Source organism: Anguilla anguilla, chromosome 16 (genome assembly GCF_013347855.1).
Source record: "Anguilla anguilla isolate fAngAng1 chromosome 16, fAngAng1.pri, whole genome shotgun sequence".
Taxonomy (NCBI): domain Eukaryota; kingdom Metazoa; phylum Chordata; class Actinopteri; order Anguilliformes; family Anguillidae; genus Anguilla; species Anguilla anguilla.
Window position 1 is genome coordinate 32,302,836 of NC_049216.1, and position 23,554 is coordinate 32,326,389.

The 23,554-nt window shown below is 46.7% G+C and overlaps 1 long non-coding RNA gene across 1 annotated transcript in view; it reads right to left on the bottom strand.

Annotated features, from left to right (window-relative positions):
- The window catches only part of LOC118214956, a 59,101-nt gene that overhangs the window by 13,657 nt on the left and 21,890 nt on the right, over window positions 1–23,554 (bottom strand). The window contains exon 2 of the long non-coding RNA XR_004762730.1: window positions 7,644–7,723. This is a non-coding gene — a long non-coding RNA (uncharacterized LOC118214956). The remainder of the gene's footprint in view (window positions 1–7,643; window positions 7,724–23,554) is intronic.

Below are 23,554 nucleotides of genomic sequence, written 5' to 3' on the forward strand. Positions count from 1 at the left end.
ACACACACAACCATGCGCAGACACACACAGCCATGCGCAGACACACACAGCCATGCGCAGACACACACAGCTATGCACAGACACACACAGACATGCGCAGACACACACAGCCATGCGCAGACACACACAGCCATGCGCAGACACACACAACTATGCGCAGAAATTCTGAAATTCAGCCTCTCAGTTGCACAGTGAACAGAAGCACCATATGCGGAGTGACAACACTTGCAATCAGAGGGTCAAAGGTCAAGGAAACCTTATTTCATTCTTCTTTAAATACAGTGCATGAGCAGGAGAAAGCTTCGTGCTGTAACACAATGACAATGACCCACTACAGGCCTGCAGTGGCACAGATTAATTTGTCTATGACATGCTTACAGGACAGCAGGCTTCCTTGCTCAACATGGGGGGGCCTACTGCCAAACAAACCAGTAATAATTTAATTACACTATGACAGCGATAATACAGTTTGGACAAAGCTCTTATCCTGAAACAAATGAGCTTTCCCCCTCCAGGGAGAAAGAGAGAGAGGGACCAGTGGCACAAGGCCACAGGTAGCGCTGTATTAATCTCATTGTAAAAGCGCTACCGTTTTAATATTGCTACTCACACTGCATGCAATTATTCACAAAAATAAATTTAACACTGATTAAAAAAAAAACTGCTCAGCCCCCCCTGGGGTCAGGTAACACGACTTCCGTGCTTTTATTGAGGAGACAAGGTGTTTATTAAGGACCTCGTCGGCCAGCTGCCGGAGATTTCTCACTCTGAGTAATCGTCCAATTAGGCGTGATTTCACGACGCGCGCTCACCCGGGCGAGCGGCACCGGAGCAGCAGAGGCTGCTGGGACACGCGTTAATGAATCCCGCCGAGACCCTCTGCCTTTAAAAAAGAAAGAGCAGGCCTGCCCCCGCCTCTCTGTCCCAAATCCTTTTAATGAGGCATTATAACTGGGGCTCACAAGTGAGACAGACCCCTTTTTTTACCCTCTCTCCTGTTCTTTATTTCCCCGCCAGTATCTCCTCCCTCTTTCTCTCCATGGCAAAAAAACATAATGTATCGTTCTTGTAATTTCAGTCGTGAGGAACAGCTTCTTGCTCAAAGAGAAAGGTTAGCTTAGTCGTTATGTAGCGCCACTATTTGGACCCTGGCATTGGAAATGCATGTGTGCCGTTTTGCAAAAAACAGGTCACCTATCACCACTCAAGCAACTTTTTAAAAAATTATCCGCAGGGTGGAATGAGTACAGGGACGTCCTCTGCAGGATGGGGGGGGGGACGGGCGGGGGGGGGGGGGGGGACCGTTGTCGTATCTCGTGTCTGACGAGCTGACCTTCCCGCGTCTCCGTGGTAACCGATGCCTGAGATACCTAGCCCACCCGCCTCCCCGCTCTGTTGCCGCGCGTGACAAGAGGATTCCGTCATCGCCATAGTGACCATCACCCTCAGTCACTCGCTGCACTGTGTACAGGTTGATGGGAGGGTCAGTTGACTGGCTGAGGGTTGAGTTAGCACCTGTGCTTAATCAGGACACGCAGAGGACCGGCAGTCAGAGCTGGGCCCTAGAATGAGTTTTTTTCCCCCATACTTTTCCACACCTTTAGAATGAATTTAAATTGTGCATCAAAAATAACCCTTTTTTAACCTGCCCCACTTTTCATTCACGGCCTTGCAATCAAGAAGTTGCACCCAATCTATATTACTTCAATTTGCTTGCATCTTACCGTTAAAGTTGGCATGCCTAAAATAAAAAAATCAGGACTTGGAAGAGATCCTCTTAATTTGCCGAAATACAACAAGACTAACTGTGGAATGATCGCCTGTCCCAAGTGGCTCCATTACCCCTCTGCTGAAAATTCTGTCAGGATCATTACTTAGCACAAGATCCTGTGCCAGGGTTTGGGGCTATGGAAGGGCGATAGATGGGATGTATTGGGGCTAAAGAGCACCACACATACGCTGCAGATTTAAAAAGACTTCACATCATCTTCCTTTCCCTCCATTTTTTTTAAACATTGGAGCATTGGGGAGTCAGTCTGTCTGTCCTTCACAATGTCTTAAGGGAGAAACACTAGCCACACACATGCACACACACACTCTCTTTCCCACACGCATGCACGCACTCACAGACGTACACACACCCAGTCACACATACACAAATGGGCTCAGAAGTGAACACAAACACACACACACACACACACAGTGCATACACACAGACACACACACAGTGCATACACACAGACACACACACACACACTGTGCATAGACACCCCTGTGAGCAATTCGCACCTGCGGCAGGCTCACCTGCAGGCGCCAGCTCTCCCCCTGACCCTGTCATTTGCACATTAGAGCTCTGGAACATGCCAGGACAGGACTGAGCTCTGTCCACACCTCAGCACCCCCCCCCCCCACCACCACCCCCCCCCCAATTTAAACCTCCACACTCACCCCAAAAGCTAGCCATTATAAAGGATACCTGCATTCACAACCCAAAGCACCACAGTCTGCCTTTCCTCTCGTTCTCTTTCTCTGATAAAGAGCTGGGGGGGGGGGGGGGGTGAATGAAAGGGGGTGTTGACTAAGAGTCTGTGTATGACATGCTGACAGGGGTGCAGTTTCCCCACATTCATAATGGGATGGACAGGACCCTGTTCATGCCCCTTGGAAAACAATCCAGTGCATTCCACGGCTTTGAGAAATACATCCTGGAATGTTTCTGGCTGGGGGGAGCCATTTTATTAGTTTCATTTTTTTGTTTTTCCAAGTCTGTGCACTCTGGGCCTGCGTTGTTGAGTTCACACCGCCTTAAAAAGGATTATCCAACAGCACCACGCTCTGATTTGAATGAGAATAGGTGTGAATTTATTTTGTGGTGCTTGGATATCCTCCCCTGGGTAAGCCTCAGAAGAATACTCTAACTCGGCCATCACTCAGAAAGACGCAGCACAGCTCCGTTATTCCAGCCTGTTTCTGTGAGCTTAAATTATCTGTGAAATTCTGCATGTGTTTGTTTATACCGCCTGAAGAAATGAATGATGTGCGGCAGGGACATGCATAGATGTCTCTTAAAAAAATTGATAATGAGTGGTAGGATGTGTGTGGATGTCTCACAAGACATTACTAATGTGCGGTAGGTTGTGTGTGGATGTCTCATAAGAAATTAACAATGAGCAGTAGGTGGTGTGTGGATGTCTCATAAGACATCAATAATGAGCGGTAAGTTGTGTGTGGATGTCTCATAAGGCATTAGTAATGTGTGGTAAGTTGTGTGTGGATGTCTCATAAGGCATTAGTAATGTGTGGTAAGTTGTGTGTGGATGTCTCATAAGGCATTAGTAATGTGTGGTAAGTTGTGTGTGGATGTCTCATAAGGCATCAATAATGAGCGGTAAGTTGTGTGTGGATGTCTCATAAGGCATTAGTAATGTGTGGTAAGTTGTGTGTGGATGTCTCATAAGGCATCAATAATGAGCGGTAAGTTGTGTGTGGATGTCTCATAAGGCATCAATAATGAGCGGTAAGTTGTGTGTGATGTCTCATAAGGCATTAGTAATGTGTGGTAGGTTGTGTGTGGATGCCGCATAAGGCATTAGTAATGTGTGGTAGGTTGTGTGTGGATGTCTCATAAGGCATTAGTAATGTGTGGTAAGTTGTGTGTGGATGTCTCATAAGGCATTAGTAATGTGCGGTAAGTTGTGTGTGGATGTCTCATAAGGCATTAGTAATGTGTGGTAAGTTGTGTGTGGATGTCTCATAAGGCATCAATAATGAGCGGTAAGTTGTGTGTGGATGTCTCATAAGGCATTAGTAATGTGTGGTAGGTTGTGTGTGGATGTCTCATAAGGCATTAGTAATGCATGGTAAGTTGTGTGTGGATGTCTCATAAGGCATTAGTAATGTGTGGTAGGTTGTGTGTGGATGCCGCATAAGCCCTTAATAATGTGCAGAAGGCTCACACGTGTTAATTTCAAAGGTACTTTTTCCTGAACATTAATTCTGCCCTTGCCACTAACACATCTTAGCTTATTGCATCAACAACCTCAGACTCCAAAGCGACGCAGTGTCACAGTATGAAATTAGATTGCATTGTGTGCCGCTTGCTAATTATCCCAAAAGAAATAGCCTCTCACTACAGACATTGTCAAGAGGTGTTAAGAAATACGGCAGTAAATCCAAACATCGCCAGGGAAACAGCAAGTCATTCCAGCCCTAAGAGGCCGATTCTACGAGACTGCTTATGAATACATCTGACCCGCACTTCAGGAGGTAAAGGGGGGGAGGCGGGGGGGGGTGGGGGGTGGAATCTTTTAATAGCGTACATTTCCTATGGTGCCAAACTCCAGCTATAGCTCTTCGATCTCAGACTGGGACAGGGCAGGCTTCATTGCCCCGTTAGAAATACTCAGCCAGAAAGCCACCCATAACCCCCCACTCCACCCCAATCTATCCAACCACAAATGTCACCGCTGCCACACTCCCCCCCCCAAAAAAAAACACAGAAATAATGGGGTTTGAGTAAAGGGCCAGCACAAAAAGGTTTAAACATCAATGTGGGCAAGTCCATCTGCTGGGTCTGGTCTCATTATCTTTGAAAACCATTCACATGGATCGATCCCGCTACCAGGCAGAGTATTGATAAATAATTAAAAAGCTCTAAGTTTAATTTGGGGGAGCGGAGAGACGGGGGGGGGAGGGAGCGGGTCTGGGGGGTCGGTTGGGCTGCAGATCGGTATAATGACCCCGCCCCCGTGCCGGGGCGTGCCCGTCTACCACTCGCCCTGTCCCAGGGGAACCAGCCTGCCAGGCCCGTCCGCCATAATCACCCAGATCAGTGCCATCTGGCCTGAACGAAAATCAATCGGACGCGTCCGTTTGGGCTTCAGAAGGGGAAATGAGGGGCCAAAGAGTGGCCGTAGAGGAGCTGTAGAGGGGCCTTAGAAAGGCCTTAAAGTGGTCATAGAGTGGTCGTAGGGAGGACATAGAGGGGTCATAGAAGAGCTGTAGAGGGGTGGCAGAAAGGCCATACAGTGGTCATAGAGGGGCAGTAGAGTGGTTGTAGAGAGGACATGGAGGGACATAGAGGGGTCGTAGAGTGGTCAAAGAGGGGCCATATAGTGGTCATAAAGAAGACATAGAGGGGTCATCGAGGGTCGTAGAGTGGTTATAGAAGAGCAGTAGAGTGGACATAGAGGGGCCATATAGTGGTCGTAGAGTGGACATAGAGGGGTCATAGAGGGCCACAGAGGCGTCACAGGATGGTTATAGAAGAGCTGTAGAGTGGTTTGACAGTGACTGACAGAGGGTTCCGGCTGGTGGACTGATACAGGAAGGAAGGCCCCACTTCTGCAACAGTCTGCCATCTCCTCGCAGCTTTATTATCTCCTGCCACAGTTCGGATTCAGATTCATAAAAACTAATCCTTCCTAATTTACAGTTTAAAAAGCAGCCCCCATGGCCAGAACTCAGCTGGAGTAAAAGAGGCAGGGAAGGGGACTTCCTTAACTGGCAACCCCCCCCAAATTACACAAAATAACTCGACAGATTAGCAAGTCATTTTCCAATGAAATCTGGACACAGGTGCCAAATCACAGACCCACACAGCAAGGTGGGCAAACAGCTGAGAAGGCTGGCCTGTCTGTCTCTCTGCAAGCCAATGGCCTGCCAAGTAATTATATTAGCCAAACAGCCATTAATTTGGGCCGGGACGATGGTTTTCCCCCCACAAGGTTAGCGAACTCTCCTCTCTGCGATGAATTATTCACAGTGCGGACATCGCGTCGATGACATCACCGGTTTTAAAGAGACGACCGGTGACCCATTTTTGTGCAGATGTGCCTCTTTGAGCTCCAGCAGCGAGAGCGCATTAGTGTGCATCCTGGTCCTCCACGAGCTAATTTCACTCAGGCAAATAACCGGTCCCCATTTGTGAGGGGAGCCAGGGATTTAAATGGGGCCTAATGGCTGGACAGCAGCGTCAGTGGAAGCCGACAGGTTGAGGTTTTAAAGTGAAGGGTCCGACTACATTTACTCACTTTTTTTTTTTTTTTAGAGAGGCACAGTCTAAAATGCTGTACTTGCATTCATCCCAGTGATGTGAGGAGAGTGTCGCCATGGCGATTACAGAAAAAAACACGGCGACCGTTAAAAATGCCTGCATTTAAATTTCTGCTCGAGCCTAAATTGATAACCAAACACCAAAGAGCAACATCAAAGGCCACTGATCTATCAAGTCACAGATTGTACTGTAGGAAATTGGCCAACATTAATATTTAATACACAGCATTTTAACATAAATGCCAGACAAAACCCATTGGAAATGATTTCTAATTCAAATTGATTGCATGTCAATAGCACTTAAGGGATTGCATCAAGCAGGATAGGTCCTGCTTGAATATGCATATTGCAATTTCTGAAATACCTATGGTCTGATTTAAAATCCCTTTATCCTGACTAATGTGTACAGGCGCACTTTATTAATATCCTACAATATGCGGAGAGCAATCTGCGTGAGGTGAAACAGCTATGCTGTCTATTTAATATAAGGCAGCGATAGACAAAACAAAAACCAGTTTGAAGCAATGCATTCAGAGGGGTTTACAGCGATGAATTCAGCACAGTTTACTGCTACCGATCCACTCCTTTCAGACACCTGAAGGGTAGCCATGCCGAACGGCCCTTTGCAATGCCCTCCCTGATCTGCAGTAACAGTGAAGCGATAACACCAGGAGTCCCAGAGCCACCCCCCCCCCTAACCGGCCTGTGTAACTGGGGGTACAAAGCCAGGCGCTGAACCGTATCCCCATTTTTGGGGGTGAACAGGGATGTGCCGGAAGGCCAGCTGAAATTAGGGCACAGGACCTCACCTCCTTCGCAAGAGGCGAATCACATGCGCTGTTCCGTCTGTCCCCACCCCCAGTGCCTGCAATAGACCAATCATATGTGTTGTTCCATCTTTCCCCATCCCCAGTGCCTGTAATAGACCAATCATACGCGCGGTTCCATCTGTACCCAACCCCAGTGTCCGTAACAGACCAATCATATGCGTTGTTCCGTCTGTCCCCAGCCCCAGTGCCTACAATAGACCAATCGTACGCGCGGTTCCATCTGTACCCAAACCCAGTGTCCGTAACAGACCAATCATATGCGTTGTTCCATCTGTCCCCAGCCCCAGTGCCTACAATAGACCAATCATACGCGCCGTTCCATCTGCATCCAAACCCAGTGTCCATAACAGAGCAATCATATGCGTTGTTCCATCTGTCCCCAGCCCCAGTGACTACAATAGACCAATCATACACAATTTCCCATCTATCCCCACCCCCAGTGCCTGTAATAGACCAATCATACGCGCCGTTTCATCTGTACCCAAACCCAGTGTCCATAACAGACCAATCATATGCGTTGTTCCATCTGTCCCCAGCCCCAGTGCCTGCAATAGACCAATCATATGCGTTGTTCCATCTGTCCCCAGCCCCAGTGCCTGCAATAGACCAATCATATGTGCTGTTCCATCTGCCCCCACCCCCAGTACCTGCAGTGGACCAATTATAAGCGCTGTTCCATCTGTCCCCACCCCCAGTGCCTGCGATCAGCACACATCCCAGTAATGCATTCAATTCCATTAAAACCTCAAATAAGCTCACCGCGGAGAAGACGAATCCATCAGCACCAGATTCATGAAGACAATCTTTTGTTTCCTCTCCAGCGAGGGAGATGACAGGGTCTGTAAACAGACAGACAGGGAGAATGATATCAGACGTTTGGGTATGAGATGGAAAAGAAATGAATAAATCAGAGGACAGAGTAGGTCCAGCCTTCAGCGAGGGGGCCTGTGCTGGCTAATAGCTCAATTACTGATGTTAATTAAAGAGTGTTAAGGGCTTGTAGAACAACACATAGTGTTTAGTACTGGAGGGGTGTCGCTCCCCCTACACCCCCCCCCCCCTCCCCAAACTCAAACACAGCCCCTGTGGTCATTTGTTCTCCTTTAACCTTGATTGCAGCTATATTTTTTCCACCGTTTGGTTTTGTTTGGTTGTGTGACGTTCTCCGTGTCTGTGTAATAATGTGCAATCTCATCCAGACAAGCCCCATATATCTCCCCCCTCCCACTCCTATGCCCCCCCCCCCCACTCAACCCCCAAAAAAAACACATTATGGCTCTTAATGCGATAGGTCGCTGCTTCGAAATTTCGCAACCAAACAGCTGACGGAGTGATCGCGCTTTCATTATTACACGAGCAAATCAAATTCAACAAGGCACCCGCAGCTTTACGACACTGTACATAAAAGGCATATTTCACCCATTTTAATTTAGCCGTTCCGCAGAGAAAATGAAACCTTCGGCAAAACAAAGTAGGCTGCGCACTCCTCAGTCCAGTTCTGCACGGGTGCTGCTGGACAAAGTTTTAAAAGTCTATGAACTGCTAGCTGTGATACACCGAAGCATTTTATATATACACCAAATTTGGTGCAAACCACAACTTTGTGTGTCAATTCCGTAATTGCCAGTAATTTATGTTTGATTGCATGCAAATGTACATGTCATACCATACAAATATTAGTATTTAGGGATTGGGTTTCAGGCAAAACTTACGGTTAAATACACGTGTAATTTTGTAAATTGCAGTATTTCTAGCATTGGTGATTGTACATACAATGTCACATCACAGTACTAATTGCAATCTGATTGCACGAGAAAAATTACACACTGTGGATAATGAAGTGGAGGTTGATTATGAATGTCCACAGTGCTACAGACTGAAACCCCAAACACTGAAATTCACCCAGATGCAAAAAAAAGGGCGTAACAATGAGATCAGATATGCTGGCATTGGATGAGTTCTGATTGGCTCATCGCTGCCTGTCAATTACCCTCATGCTTACAAGCTGTGTTGAAAGCTCACAGCCTGGACGGTCTAACCTAGTATCCGTCATTACTGAAGACGGTGTTCCACCCTCATTCGCAGAGTACGAGTGTGCACTGCTGAGCGTTATATTCTCAGGGCTGGACGTGTAGCATGCCTGTGGAGGTTTAATTGGGCAAACGGAAGGTTCTCCCCCTGCGAGGGTTAAAAAAAAAAGAAAAGAAAAAAAAAGGAATGTAATGAAAGCCTCCAGCGTAGCCTAGCGCTGCCTTCAGAATCCAGCTGATTCTATTAATTTTGCAGTAAAGTGATGGAAATACTGCCCCTTTCCAATAAGGGCAGGACAGCTTTAGCACCGTGTCACCCTTCCTGGGGCTCAGAGCGAGCCGGCGGAATTACAGAACGAATTTCACCCCCCCCCGCACCCCCCCCCCCCCCCCCACCGTCGCCGGCCCGGGCTGCTCGCGGCCGGCCAGTGCAGTGTGAGGAAACCGCGTCCCGCACCCGACGACCACCGCGTTGCTGGGCAGTGCGTAGAGAGGGGTCAATCGCTTTTTTTTTTTTGGCGTTTATCGGGGTGCGATTCGCAAGACCCGCCATTTCAAGATTTGGTTCGGCTTTTTGTTTTTTTTTTCGGCCCAGATGCTGACAGCGGCGACTGCTTTAACACAAAAAACACGCTGGCCGAGTAAAATCAGTGCCAGAGAGAATGTGCCGGCACAGGGAGAGAGGGGGCAGGGGGGCGGGTGAGTCGTGGGGCACTGGCACATAATTGAGGTGTGTGCGGATCTCTCCTTGCACGGGAGGGGCAGTCAGGAAACGCTGTGGTCCTGTGACCATAATGGGACTGCCATGGGATTGTAACAGGACAGTAATGGGACTATAATGGGACCGTAACGCAATGTAACAAGACCATAACAGTATTTTAATTGGACTGTAAAGAGATCGTTATGGGATTGTAATGGAACTGTAAAGGGACTGTAATGAGATTTTAATGAGCCTGTAATGGAACTGTAAAGGGGCCGTCATGAGATTGTAATGGGCCTGTAATGGAACTGTAAAGGGACTGTAATGAGATTGAAATGGGCCTGTAATGGAACTGTAAAGGGACTGTAATGAGATTGTAATGGGAACACAACGCCATTGTTACAGGACTGAACCTAACTGTAATGGGGATGTACATAAAGGCACTGTAATCAGATTGTAAGAGGATCGTAACCGGACCGTAACGGGATTGTAACAGCATCATTACGGAAGTGTAATGGAACTGCATTGGGCTGTAACACAATGTGAAGGTAAGGGGGTCATATTGAGACTGTAACAGGACCGTAATGGGTCACAGTTTCCCCACACAAGGGGACAGCAGGCCCTGATAAAGAGTAAAAGCACCACAGACTTATAAACAATTAAGTGAATCCCACCAGAGACCAGTACTGGAAACAAACGAAACGAAAAAACAAATACTGTATGATGAAGACCCAGGCATCTCTTAGATGCTAGCAGAAGCCATGGACAGCCTGTGTAAGCCGGTGCCAACTCAAACACTGCTGTGTTCAGTTCAGGCCTGTTCAGGCACGTGGGACTGAAAAAAATCTGCTCCTATGTATGAGTAGGCAGAAAAAAAAAAATGGCTTGCATTCATACGGCTCTTCTCTGACACTCAAAGCACTTTGCAGTGATGGGGGGGGGGGGGGAGGGGTCCTGCCGAAACTGTTACTGTATGTGATTAACAAACCCCCCCCCCCCAACCCCCAAAACCAGTCCAGTCCACAGGAGTGACCATCCTGTGAGACAGTGAAAAAAGAAATAAACAAAAAACTGGTCAGCCAATTACCTGTGCATACCTGTGTGAGCAATGTCTTTATATGTAAAGGGCCAGGGGCACCTGATTACCTAATCTGTCCATGGCCTAATGATTCTGGAGACTGATTGGTCTTCTGGAGTGTTGATTGGTTGAGAGTGTGTGTGTGGGACAACCCCTCTGTTCAAGGCATATTTCAGATTTATATTAGTATCTTTGTTTTAGCCATCGGTAGGAATGTGCCAGCTTTGGGCATCAAACACAAAAAAACTGCTATTTCTACCAATATTTCCTCATGCAGGAAAAAAAATAATTATCAATAATGCTCCATTGATGAAGACCTGGCGGTGGATCTCAAAGCTGCAGATATTTAAGGCTGACAGCCAAAGCTATTCAGCGAGCCAGTCACAGAGTTTATAATCCTTCTGTAAGACACATACTCCATCAGGCTAAAGACTGGCATGCAAACTGGTCCCATTAACAAGCAAAGGGTTAAATGCTGTGCTCCCACATTAAATGATTCAAGCAATATCCACCACAGCATTGGAATACCTGCAGGCCCAGCCAATCAGATCCTCCTCTGCTCAGACTACAGTACACACACACACATTCACTGTGTTTCTTTGTGCTGAAGTTTCAACTGTAGGGAGAATAACCGGCTTGTGGAGCTAAAACAGATCCGGGCAATACTAGAAATGTAGCATGAAATTGTTACTGCAAACAGCCACCAGTCATTACATAAACACTGCGAAAATGTGTTTCCACCTAGCACAGACAGACGCACTCATGCAGACAGACACACACACACACACACATACACACACGCAAACACATGCAAATGCATGCACGCACATACACACGCATGCACATGCGCACACACAAAGTGTGGGCTCGTGTGCACAGGATTACAGGTCTTGCAAGATTACACAACTGCACATTTGGTCACAAAATGTTGATTAATCCAAAAAATATTAATGGGCAACACTGTTCCATTATGTTTTGAGAAAGAGGAGTACTGAAAGGAGAGAGAGAATTAGAGGGAGAGGCAGAAAGAGGGGGAGGGAGAAAGAATCCTATTTAATGTTAAGGACCCAGTTTTCGAGCAGCATTGAAGAGAAATGTAAATAGCAGGATTGAAATAACATGACAGCACACTAATCACATTTACAAACTGTATTAAATCTGTCCATTGTATTTGCCATACTAAGGACTAGTTCCCATGTAATTGTCATTGTAACCAATGTTGTCGTACAGCAGACTTCAGCCGCAGTGATATAAGGTGACTGCCGAGCTTATTATTACTTTTTTATTACACCGTATATGTTTATTAAAACAATCTGTCATGCAGAACAGGACTGCGAGGAATGGAACATTAAATTCTGCTGCACTCTGGCCACAGAAATGAGTTACAATAAAATAAATGGAGGGGGGCCCGGGGTCTGACAGCATAGCTGTGTGTAACAGCCTGCTGCTTCATTTCATTTGTTGACCATTTCCTGTTGGGGCCTTCATTTCATTTGATGGCCATTTCCTGTTGGGGCCTTCATTTTATTTGATTACCATTTCCTGTTGGGGCCTTCATTTCATTTGATTACCATTTCCTGTTGGGGCATTCATTTGATTTGATTACCATTTTCTGTTGGGGCATTCATTTCATTTGATTACCATTTCCTGTCAGGGCCTTCATTTCATTTGATGACCATTTCCAGTTGGGGCCTTCATTTCATTTGATGACCATTTCCAGTTGGGGCCTTCATTTCATTTGATGACCATTTCCTGTCGGGGCATTCATTTCATTTGATGACTATTTCCTGTTCGGGCCTTCATTTTATTTGATGACCATTTCCTGTCAGTGCCTTCATTTCATTTCATTTGATGACCATTTCCTGTCAGGGCCTTCATTTCATTTGATGACCATTTCCAGTTGGGGCCTTCATTTCATTTGATGACCATTTCCTGTTGGGGCCTTCATTTCATTTGATGACCATTTCCTGTTGGGGGCCTTCATTTCATTTGATGACCATTTCCTGTCGGGGCCATCATTTCATTTGATGACCATTTCCAGTTGGGGCCTTCATTTCATTGGATGACCATTTCCTGTTGGGGCCTTCATTTCATTTGATGACCATTTCCTGTTGGGGCCTTCATTTCATTTGTTGACCATTTCCTGTTGGGGGCCTTCCTTTCATTTGATGACCATTTCCTGTTGGGGGCCTTCATTTCATTTGATGACCATTTCCTGTTGTGGCCTTGCCATTACTGGAGGTTAGCAAGACAGTCCTGCGGTGCCTGGCCAGTCCGAGAGGCCGACAGAGCTGGAGGGAATGTCAGCTGCTGCTCTAATCTTAAAGGCACTGACTGATCTAAACAATAAACCAGAACACATTTTTGTGTGCTGGCCTGTCACTTAATAAAGGTCCTTTTTTTATTTTTCTTGAAAGGACAGGGGGAAAGTTCACTTGGATCGAGAGTCGGGAATTTTCAGTCCCGAGTCATTCCGAGAGAGAGGGAGAGAGAGAATCCCTCTGATTTGTGCTGGCATGAGGACAGCTTGTTTCTCTTTTTTCAGTAAAAGTCTCTTTAGGGGCCATTCTGTATTTTTGACACAGAAAATGGTCTTTAGCACTTTAGAACTTAGAGCTTTTAGCCTTAGCGGTTGGAGAGGTTATCACCATGGCTACAGCACCCCATGCACACAATTTCTGCAATCCTTTACCGTCAGACGGACAGTGGAGTCTGCCCCACACACACACCACCCAATACACACAAAAACGCATGAACACTCATGAACATGCGCATGCACATACACACACATGCGCACACACACACACACTGCACATGCGCACAGGGCTAAAGGAAGCACTGCTGAGTATGGGAGTTAATGGTGCCAGTGTCACTGAAGCCTGATTAAATGAGTTTCTTCATCCTGCAGTAAAACAGGAACACAGGGTCTAGAGCTCCTCTCTGGGGTGAGCGTTCCATTAGCTGTGACATCACAGCTGGCCTGGAATCACATAATTAAAACTGCCGCTCCAGACTAACTCCTGTGCAAATCCTCCTACAGCTATAATCACCATGCCAATCACAGGTATTACTTCTTAATTGCCCTCCAAAAATAATGATTGCATGCAAACAGTAAGTAGAAATACTTATGGGAGGTCACTCCTATTGACTCTTGTGGGGGGGGGGGGGGGGGGGGGGGTTTGATTGTGATGGGTCGTGGGGGGGCTGAATGTGGGCAGAGGGGTGGCTATGTAGCTGCGGGGGCCAGGGTACCCTACCCCAAAATGCTCCTGAGCCCGAAATGTATTTATGACAATACACCATCAGACCATCTTAAGCATTACCTCCCCACCCCCACCCCCTCCACCCTCAGTGACTTTCCATAAAGGCTTTCAGTGTCTTTACAGAAGCCAAATTCACAAAGCAAAGAAAATGTATTAGTGTTGCAAGTAAACATTAAATATAATTATTGTCCTTCCACACCCCCCCCAACCCCCAACCCCCCAACCCTGGTGACCAATAAAGTCATTGCAGTTCAGTGAGAAACGGCTGCATGCTATTTTATTAACTTGGCACGGCCAAGGGAAAGTGGGTGGGAGTATGCAAATACATTCAGATAAACAACGTAAGTGCAAATGGATGTTCATTTTACTTATCACACTGCAGCTAAATGGAACTACACACAAAAAAACACAGCAGGAACTATTTATACTTGACTCTGAGAGAGGCAACAAGAGGCTTTTAGGCCCAGCCTGTAATGGGGATGATAAGGCTTTGGAGAATGGGGTGAGTTCTACAAAGACTCTCCTGGTCCTTCAAAAAAAAAGAGCCACTCATTGTCTGCAGTTCTCCTTTGTGGCCAGCAGGGGCAGTTACTGTAACACCCCATCTTGACATACACCCCACCACTGTATAACTCCCAAGCCTACACCCCCGATGCCAATCTCCATGGTAACGACTCAGTCCAAAGCAGAGGGGCATGACAGGCTTTTGATTAGCCCAGAAGAAGAAATAAAATGCTAAATTGGGCAAATGAAGGTGCTGAGTGGCATTTTTGAGCCTGCTCTCCACTATGGGTCAGTTTTGTTCGAAAAAGAAACACTACAAGATCACTTTGAGAGCATTACAATTCTTGTATCTGGCATTGTTATTTTCCAAAAATGATTTATTCACATGGGACTGTTTTTTCCTGTTTTTTTTTGTTTCCATACAATTGATGAAATTCCTGGGAACACATTGTAAAACATGTTTCCAGCTTACAGATACAAAAACCATGCAGGACTGCGGGTCTGGAATATTCTCGTTCGACATCTGAAAACTGCACCATCTGCAGGGAGAAAAGCTGAAGGACACCAGCATGTCAATCAGCGACATCAATTTAATTAGCATAATTATGTGACTCATGAAGCATCGATTGGCTGTCAGAGACTCCAAAATTCCGCTTGTCGTACAATATCGGTATTGTGTGCGATACATAAACCAAGGATTCAAAGGGTACAATGACAGCGCTGTTTTAGACACTTATCTAATTTCTTACTCATTTCTTGGCCTTTATTTGGTGGCTTTTAGGTCACTCATGGATTCACTCAATCGTATTTTTCTCCAAGGTTCTTAAGATCTGTTTTTGGGACATTACATTTACATTACAGGCATTTAGCAGACGCTCTTATCCAGAGCGACTTACACAACTTTTTTACATAGCATTTTTACATTGTATCCATTTATACAGTTGGATATATACCAAAGCAATGCAGGTTAAGTACCTTGCTCAAGGGTACAACGGCAGTGTCCTACCCGGGAATCGAACCTGCGACCTTTCGGTTACAAGCCCAGTTCCTTACCCACTGTGCTACACTCCGACGAGCCGTTTCCCGCTTCATGACTGTCGCACAGTGTGATTGGATAGTTGCGAACCAAACAAAATCCAAACAAACGGTCAGGAGTTTGGTGTCTTGTTACCGTAGAGACAACGGAACCCTCAGAAGTAATAAAAATCTTGCCTAAGTACAAACGGCAAACGTCGTGCCGCGCCAATTTTGTCCTGCAACACTTTTTGAACGTGTTGTGCAACAGAGTATAAATTAGGTACCCTGTGTGTACCCAGCATCTCCTATGTGCCCCTCATTAATGGCAGGCAGATGTGACCCCCAGATGTGAACCCCGGTCTGACCCAGCAGGGAGGCAGCATAGAGCTGCTTCCCAGTATGGACCCTCTGGCTGATATTAGCCAAGGTCTCCAGAGCAAACGCAGCTTCTTAACTCTACCCTGAATATGCTGCTCCATCTAATGTTCACACCGACGACCCTTCACAAACAACCCAACACCCCCCACTTAAAGCCCCCGTGGTGCCACGTGTGGGGCTGTTACCCGTAGCACACCGCAAGCACTCTAACACGCCCACGCCTTCCCACAATGCCCTGCACCAAGCAGACACCCGCGAGCGCCAGCGCTCGGCCCCCATATCCCCCCCCCCCTCCGGACGCCGCGGGACGCCGCTCGGGTTATTGAAAATCTGTGTACCACCATTTTCCCATTTGTCTTACTAAAAGCGCGGGGGGGGGAGGGGGGGGGGGGGGGGAGGGGGAAGCTCACAGGCCAGGCTTAAACAATAATCTCTTACTGTCAGAGCCCTCCGATATTAAAGCGCAACCTGTGGGGACCCCTGGCCGTCATTCGGGGCGACCAAGTTCTGCCGCTTTATTTGCCAGCCGCGCGACCTTTACAAAACAAAGAGGCCCACAGCAGTTTCACGCTCGGGCAGGGAGGGAAGACGCTCTGTCCTGCCTCGCTCTCGCTCTCTCCCTCTCCCTCTCTCTCGCTCTCTCTCGCTCTCTCCCTCTCCCTCTCCCTCTCCCTCTCTTTCTCTCTCTCTCTCTCTCTCTCTCTCTCCCTCTCTCTCTCTCGTTACAGATGATTTACATCCGTCTACACGGCTTTAAAAACGGTCCAGTAATTACGGGCCGTTTCAGTGTAACCAGAATAATTACAATACAAAAAAATAAATAGGCTATTAAATTTACATAATGCATTATTCCGGACCAGGCTTAACTGATCGTTTAAACTTCATCCTGTTTCAATTATTTTGGAGAATTGACTGAATATTCATTAATAATACTGCCTGTTCGGTTCCTACCAGGAGGGCATCACACTAACAATATTGAGACAGTAGGTGGTCTCCTGCATTTTAAACTAGTCCCTTCTCTAAAATCTGTTGAGGCAAGAGTACTATACACAATATTTCTTCCATAATAAAAGTTGGCCCAAAAGATATATACGTGCTGAATGGAATTTCTATGGAAAATTATCCAAATATTTACAGATTTCTGGAAGACTTACAGATAACACAGAAATGAAGAATTCCCATCTACAGTAAGTGCCGGAAATTAAAGCACACCAAAATTTGATTACTCGTATTAAACTGGACAGATTACACAGCAAAACAAACTACCAGTTACAAATAAACACTTTCACATGGCAAAAATACACAGTGAAATATTTGAGGATTTTCTGCTTAAAGGGATTTTTGGTAATTTCTCAGTGTTGTGTGTGAGTGAAGCCTGGGGTTAGGCTTGGGGGTGGGGGGGTGTAGGGTGAGGGTGGGAATGAGGGTTATGACTGAGGATGTGTGGCATTTTAAGCAAGGTAACACAATCAGAATTATATTGGCATTCTCAAAGGCTCTTTTCTCAAAAGACAATTTTATTTCCCATTCATTCAACTAAGCTCCCCTATCCTTACACTAGCTCTCCAGGGTAGAGATGAGCCTACATTTACGTGTGTGTGTGTGTGCGTGTGGGCATGTATTACTATCTTTGTGAGAACCAAATGTCCCCACAAGGATAGAAAGATGAGGAAAAATTACACAAGGTGGGGACCTTTTGCTGGTCCCCACAAGTTCAAGAGGCTGTTTTAGGGTTAGGACTTAGGGTTAAAGTTAGGGTTAGAATTAGGTTGAGGTTAGGGTTAAGGTCAGGCATGTAGCGGTTGGGGTTAGGGTTAGGGTTAGAGGTTACGGAATGAATGTAAGTCAATGGCAAGTCCTCACAAGTATAGAAATACAAACATGTGTGTGAGTGAGTGTGTGCATGTGCATGTGTGCATGTGAGCGCGCGTGTGTATGTGTGTGTGTGTGTGTGTGTGAGTGTGCATGTGAGCGTCTGTGTGTGTGTGTGTGTGTGTGAGTGTGCATGTGAGCGTCTGTGTGTGTGTGTGCATGTGAGCGTCTGTGTGTGTGTGTGTGTGTGTGTGTGTGTGTGTGTGCATGTGAGCGTCTGTGTGTGTGTGTGTGTGTGTGTGCGCGTCCTGAGCAGCTACAGCCCATTTTGGTGTTCAGTGGCGGTGATTTTAATGGTGACACACGGTACTTGGGCAGGTACGCTCAACACATTGTGCCACCCATTTTCAGCATACGCCCAAGGGAGGGGGGTGGGAGGGGTTTATAAATGCTGGTCCAATCACAGGCCTTCCCTGGGGTTTCTCCCAGAATGCTTCCCTTTCAAGGCTCTCTGTGCCCAAGCAAGCAGCATCAGGGCCTGCGGACCCGCCAGCTCACCACTCCCTGACTGACACCGCCGGTCACCTGACTAATGCGCGCCATAAATCGCGGCGTCATTAGTCAATCGATCGCTTCTAAATAATTACACCCCATCGGGGCAGCGGAGAGGGTGCTCCTGCCCTGTAAATCTCACAACTGCTTTACGCGAGGATGAGCTTTCTGGAAACATTTCAACATTTTTTTTTGGGGGGGAGGGGGGGGGGGGGAGAACCAAATAATCTTTTTTGCAATTATTAAAATTTCATTTATTTTAGTGATAGTCACACACACCCCTGTCACAACGTGTGTGTAACAGTCACTGATTAAAAACAAACACATTGCCTTCAGAGTCTTCCACCCCCTCAAGTCAAATTAAAATATATGCATATCAGATTTTATATAAGTAACTAGATACCATAAACTCATAATGAAATGAAATATTGAAATGTCTCCACTCTCCAGAATCATATTGAAAATAAAAACCTGTAAAAGACTTAATTGATGCGGATTCTCCACTTTCATATTAACGACCTAATTTGGGCCTAATTTGGGCCAGGCATATTACATTCTCTTGAGAGAGCGCACGGAACACATTAACAAGCTCCACCTGCACTGATTTTGAATCCACCCGTGTTCAGTTGCATGATCGCAGACTAAACATCATTCACAAGTGGAAGAGACCATGACATCAGTTACACTGTCATGAAGACCAAGGAGCCGGAACTTCAAAATTAAAGTTGTTACGAGGAAACAGCTGGAGAAGGTCATAGAAAGGTTGACCCTTTCTGAAGGAACTGTATTTACACAAAAAGGTCATTCTGAATAGAATGTCCGAAAGCAAATGCAACACATCCAAACTGCACCAGCATCCTGTTAACTGCGAAAAGCAGGCATGACAATGGCAATTATGCAGAGAGGAGAACAGTAATGCCTGTGCCTGCCCCCCAAGCAAGTGATCACTCACACACACCCACGCATGCACGCCCGCATGCTCACACACACACACACTCAAACTCACAATCACATGCTCACACACACACACACACTCAAACTCACAATCACACACACACACACATTCAAACTCACAATCACATGCACACACACACACTCACTCTTACACAAACTCACAATCACACACACACACACACACACACACACACACACACACATTCAAACTCACAATCACATGCGCACACACACACACACACTCACTCTTACACACTCTCACAAACACACACACTCGCACTTTGCTGCATTGGCCTGGGAAAATCATCTGCTCTGGGTTCAGATGAGGCCTAGTGAACAGCCCACAGAGGGGGCGGGGCTTCCTGCTGAATTAAATAAATAAAGCGCTATTATGATTGGCTGCTGTACTTCGTGTGTACGCTGGAATTAAATATCAACACAACGTCTGAGCAGGAACAAATGATTCTTTCAAAATTAAAAAGAAATATTTTTATCTGCCTTATTAGAAAGAAAAAAAAAGGCGAACGTCAACAAAGGCTGACATTTGAAGATGGTCTTTTATTAAAGCGTCACCTCCGAAGCTTCCAAAGAAAACTCACTTTCCTGGCTGAGACCCAGAAAATATGGTGAGAGCTTCAGAAAAAGGAAGGAAAGAAAAACACAAAGAAAGCCTGCCCGTGATTACCCACAATCCCCCAGGCCACAGGCCCCAGGATGAGAGCAGTGCAGGGACAGGGCGACGGGGCAGGATCGCCAGGGCGATGAGGCTGGATCGCTGTGGCGATGGGGCAGGATTCTCTGCAGCATCACAATGCTTTCATTCCGATTCAGTCCACACTGGCGAGCTGTCCTGCTGTGCGGGGCACTACGTGGACGCAGGAACATGTCTCCTTATAAACATGTGCATAGGACCACGCGATAACACGCAGTTTAATGAAACAAGGAGAGATGAAAAGAAACATGAAACTATTAAAGAGACAAAGAAAGAAAGACAGAGCAGGGTAAGTATTCAGCGCAGAAAGAGAAAAAAAGAAAAAAAAGAGAATCCATTCATCCTCCACCCTCCAGCTACTCCTAAATAGGAGTCACGTTCAGTGTAAGGTGCTCCCTTTACAGATAAAAAAACCTCGTTTTCCCCCCCATAATCAACATATAATGCATCTTTTTTTTTTTTTTGCAGATAACAACGGAAGAATTTGTTCAAATTATTTTAAGTTTTTTTTTCGCTAATTGCTTTTTGCGCCCGGAGCTGCTCGGCGCAGTTTCCCCTTCTCACGGCTTCAAACTCATTAAGCGACCGGAGAGTTTACACTCCGCCCTATTAGCAGAATCCCTAATTCACGCACTTATCTCCGACTCTAAACCAACGGTTTATGAAGCGTTCAGGTCTTTATCTCTGTGCGCACCTCCGATTCCACTGCGGAGCCAAATGATGTTTCCTGCTAACGCTCATGCTTTAAATTAAAAAAAGCAGTAGGCGTGCATTCCTGTGGACAATCTAATATCCCCCCCCGATCCCAATGGGGCGTTTACAGGGGCTTTATAACTCTAATTATCTCACACAATTACAGTATATCAGCTTTTAGTGGCCCATTGTAGTCCCTCGGTATATCACACGGGCAGGAGCCTCCACTGCCGAGTGTTTGTCTCGCGTTAGACGGCCAAGAAACTGAAGTTGAATAAGACGCGAAAGCCCGCTCTCGGGTGATTATGAAATGCCATCCGGGATCATTAATAGAGCGGCACAGGAGACCAATGGAGTGGAACATCTGAGCGGAGCTTTGGAGGCGGGCTTTTGAGTGGAGCGTTAGAGGGGAGGGGCCTAAAACACAGAGACTGTGCTGTGGCCTAAAACACAGACACTGTGCTGTGGGCCTAAAACACAGAGAATACACCATGGGCCTAAAACACAGACACTGTCCTGTGGGCCTAAAACACAGAGAATACACCATGGGCCTAAAACACAGACACTGTCCTGTGGGCCTAAAACACAAAGACTGTCCTGTGGGCCTAAAACACAGAGACTGCTCTGTGGGCCTAAAACGCAGAGACTGTCCTGTGGGCCTAAAACACAGATACTCCTCTATGGGCCTAAAACACAGAGACAGCCCTATGGGCCTAAAACACAGAGACTGCTCTGTGGGCCTAAAACACAGACACTGTCCTGTGGGCCTAAAACACAAAGACTGTCCTGTGGGCCTAAAACACAGATACTGTCCTGTGGGCCTAAAACACAGAGACTGTCCTGTGGGCCTAAAACACAGACACTGTCCTGTGGGCCTAAAACACAGAGACTGTCCTGTGGGTCTAAAACACAGACACTGTCCTGTGGGCCTAAAACACAGATACTCCTCTATGGGCCTAAAACACAGAGACAGCCCTATGGGCCTAAAACACAGACACTGTCCTGTGGGTCTAAAACACAGAGACTGTCCTGTGGGCCTAAAACACAGAGACTATGCACCGCCAAGGCCACAGTCTTTGCGGAGACCGATCCCCTGACAGGGCTGCAGAGAACGCGCAGATTGCAGAAAGGAGCTGAAGTAGGGAGAAGCAGCCATGGAACAAATTTGGTCAAATTGGTAAAGTGCCCGAAGGGAGGAGGGAGATGTTCCAGGGAAAACCAATTCCAAGCTTGGGTGAGCTCCGGATTGTTTGGAAGCCCTCCAATACGACGACGGCCGCAAAAAGCGTTCTGCGCCAGGCAGAGACTGTTAAACAAGATTAGGAGGAGGAGGAGGAGGAGGAGGAGGAAGAGGACCGCAGCACAGGTGCTAGACACAGGCCGCACCCCAGCAAATTTGCTCCACAGAGCTGGAGCAACGTTATGAGAACGCACCCCACAACACTGCAGCAACGTTATCAAAGTGCACCCCACAATACTGCAGCAACGTTACCAGAACGCACCCCACAATGCTCTAGTAATGTTATCAGAACGCACCCCACAATACTGCAGCAACGTTATGAGAACGCACCCCACAACGCTGCAGCAACGTTATCAGAACGTGCCCTACAACATGGCAGAAACGTTAACAGTATCAGTGTGTAATGAAGGGTCCGGTTCTTTGGTATAAAGTTGGCCGTACGTAATGAAGTTTTGGGTTCTTTGGTGTTCTGTTCAGAGAACATCCTCCTTATTCCTTTATTAGAGCAATGAAACAAAGTCCATCACCGGAGGAGATGATCACTCTGTCATGGGACCCCGTGATCAAAGTGCATACTCACACACTGAGGGGGGAGAGAAACCTCCGGCAAGCACATATTTATTACCACTTTGAGGTTTGCGTTTCAAGTACCATCTCTAAAAAAATTTTTTAAAAAAGATCTTAAAAAAAAATAGTTGAGAAAACTCTAAATGTGTTATTTTCCAGCATCATATCAGGGAGCTTTGAACACAACTTTTCCCCAAATCCACCCCCCCAACCCCCCACCGACCCGCCCACACACACACCCACAAACACATACACACACACACACCCCCCCACACACACACACATACACACACTTTATGTTAGCTGCTGAAAGCAGATGCAGATTCATAAAAAATCATTAGATTCCTGGGTTGTGCCCATATGCCTGCGGCTTTTAAAAGATGCGTTTTTAAGCACCGATAAGCCAGGAGGAGAGGGCCTTCGCAACGCGAACCAAAAACTGAGCGCGCGTAAATTATTTTGGCTGCACATCACGCTTATTTCATCGGCTTAAAATATACATTATTCTCCCCAGTTAGAATGTCACCGTCACACGCGGGCGGGAGACGTGCTCGTTCACGCTCCACCGTGACCACCGCTCTCGCTCCCAAAACACATCCTTCCCTGATACAGCAACACGAGTACCCAACACAGCGGTAAGCACAAGGCCATGATAGCAAACAATAGGCCATGCTAGCAAACGATAGCACAGCATCACATCACACCAGCGTTCGCTGACTGAAATAAGCACTATTAGCTGGGTATGTGGAGCCCCAGGACCCCAAAAGAGCCCCCTGGGCCCCTGTGTCTTCCACTTCATGTGAAACATCACAGACGTGTCTCCAGAAGAGGAGAAGGCTCAGCTTAAAGACGCAGATGAAGATCTGTCGTTCTCTGAATACTCTGCAGAGGGCAAAGCTGAGGACGGGCTGCTTTTGTACGCTTAAATATTTACAAGGGCCGCGTTTAGTCGCAGTGGTGTGACGTGCGCCCGTCGTTAAGACATAAAACATTCACAGGATTCGTAAAAGCTCACGTGAGCTAGTGTTCCTGTTTTTGTTATTCAAATCAAAGTCACCTCAAAATCAAGCATTCTGTTCTTGAAGAAGAAACACACTGTCAAATGGATATTTATATCCCGTTTTAAGTCATCTTGACTTGTACTGCCATCGCAAAACTACTGCTTACAAA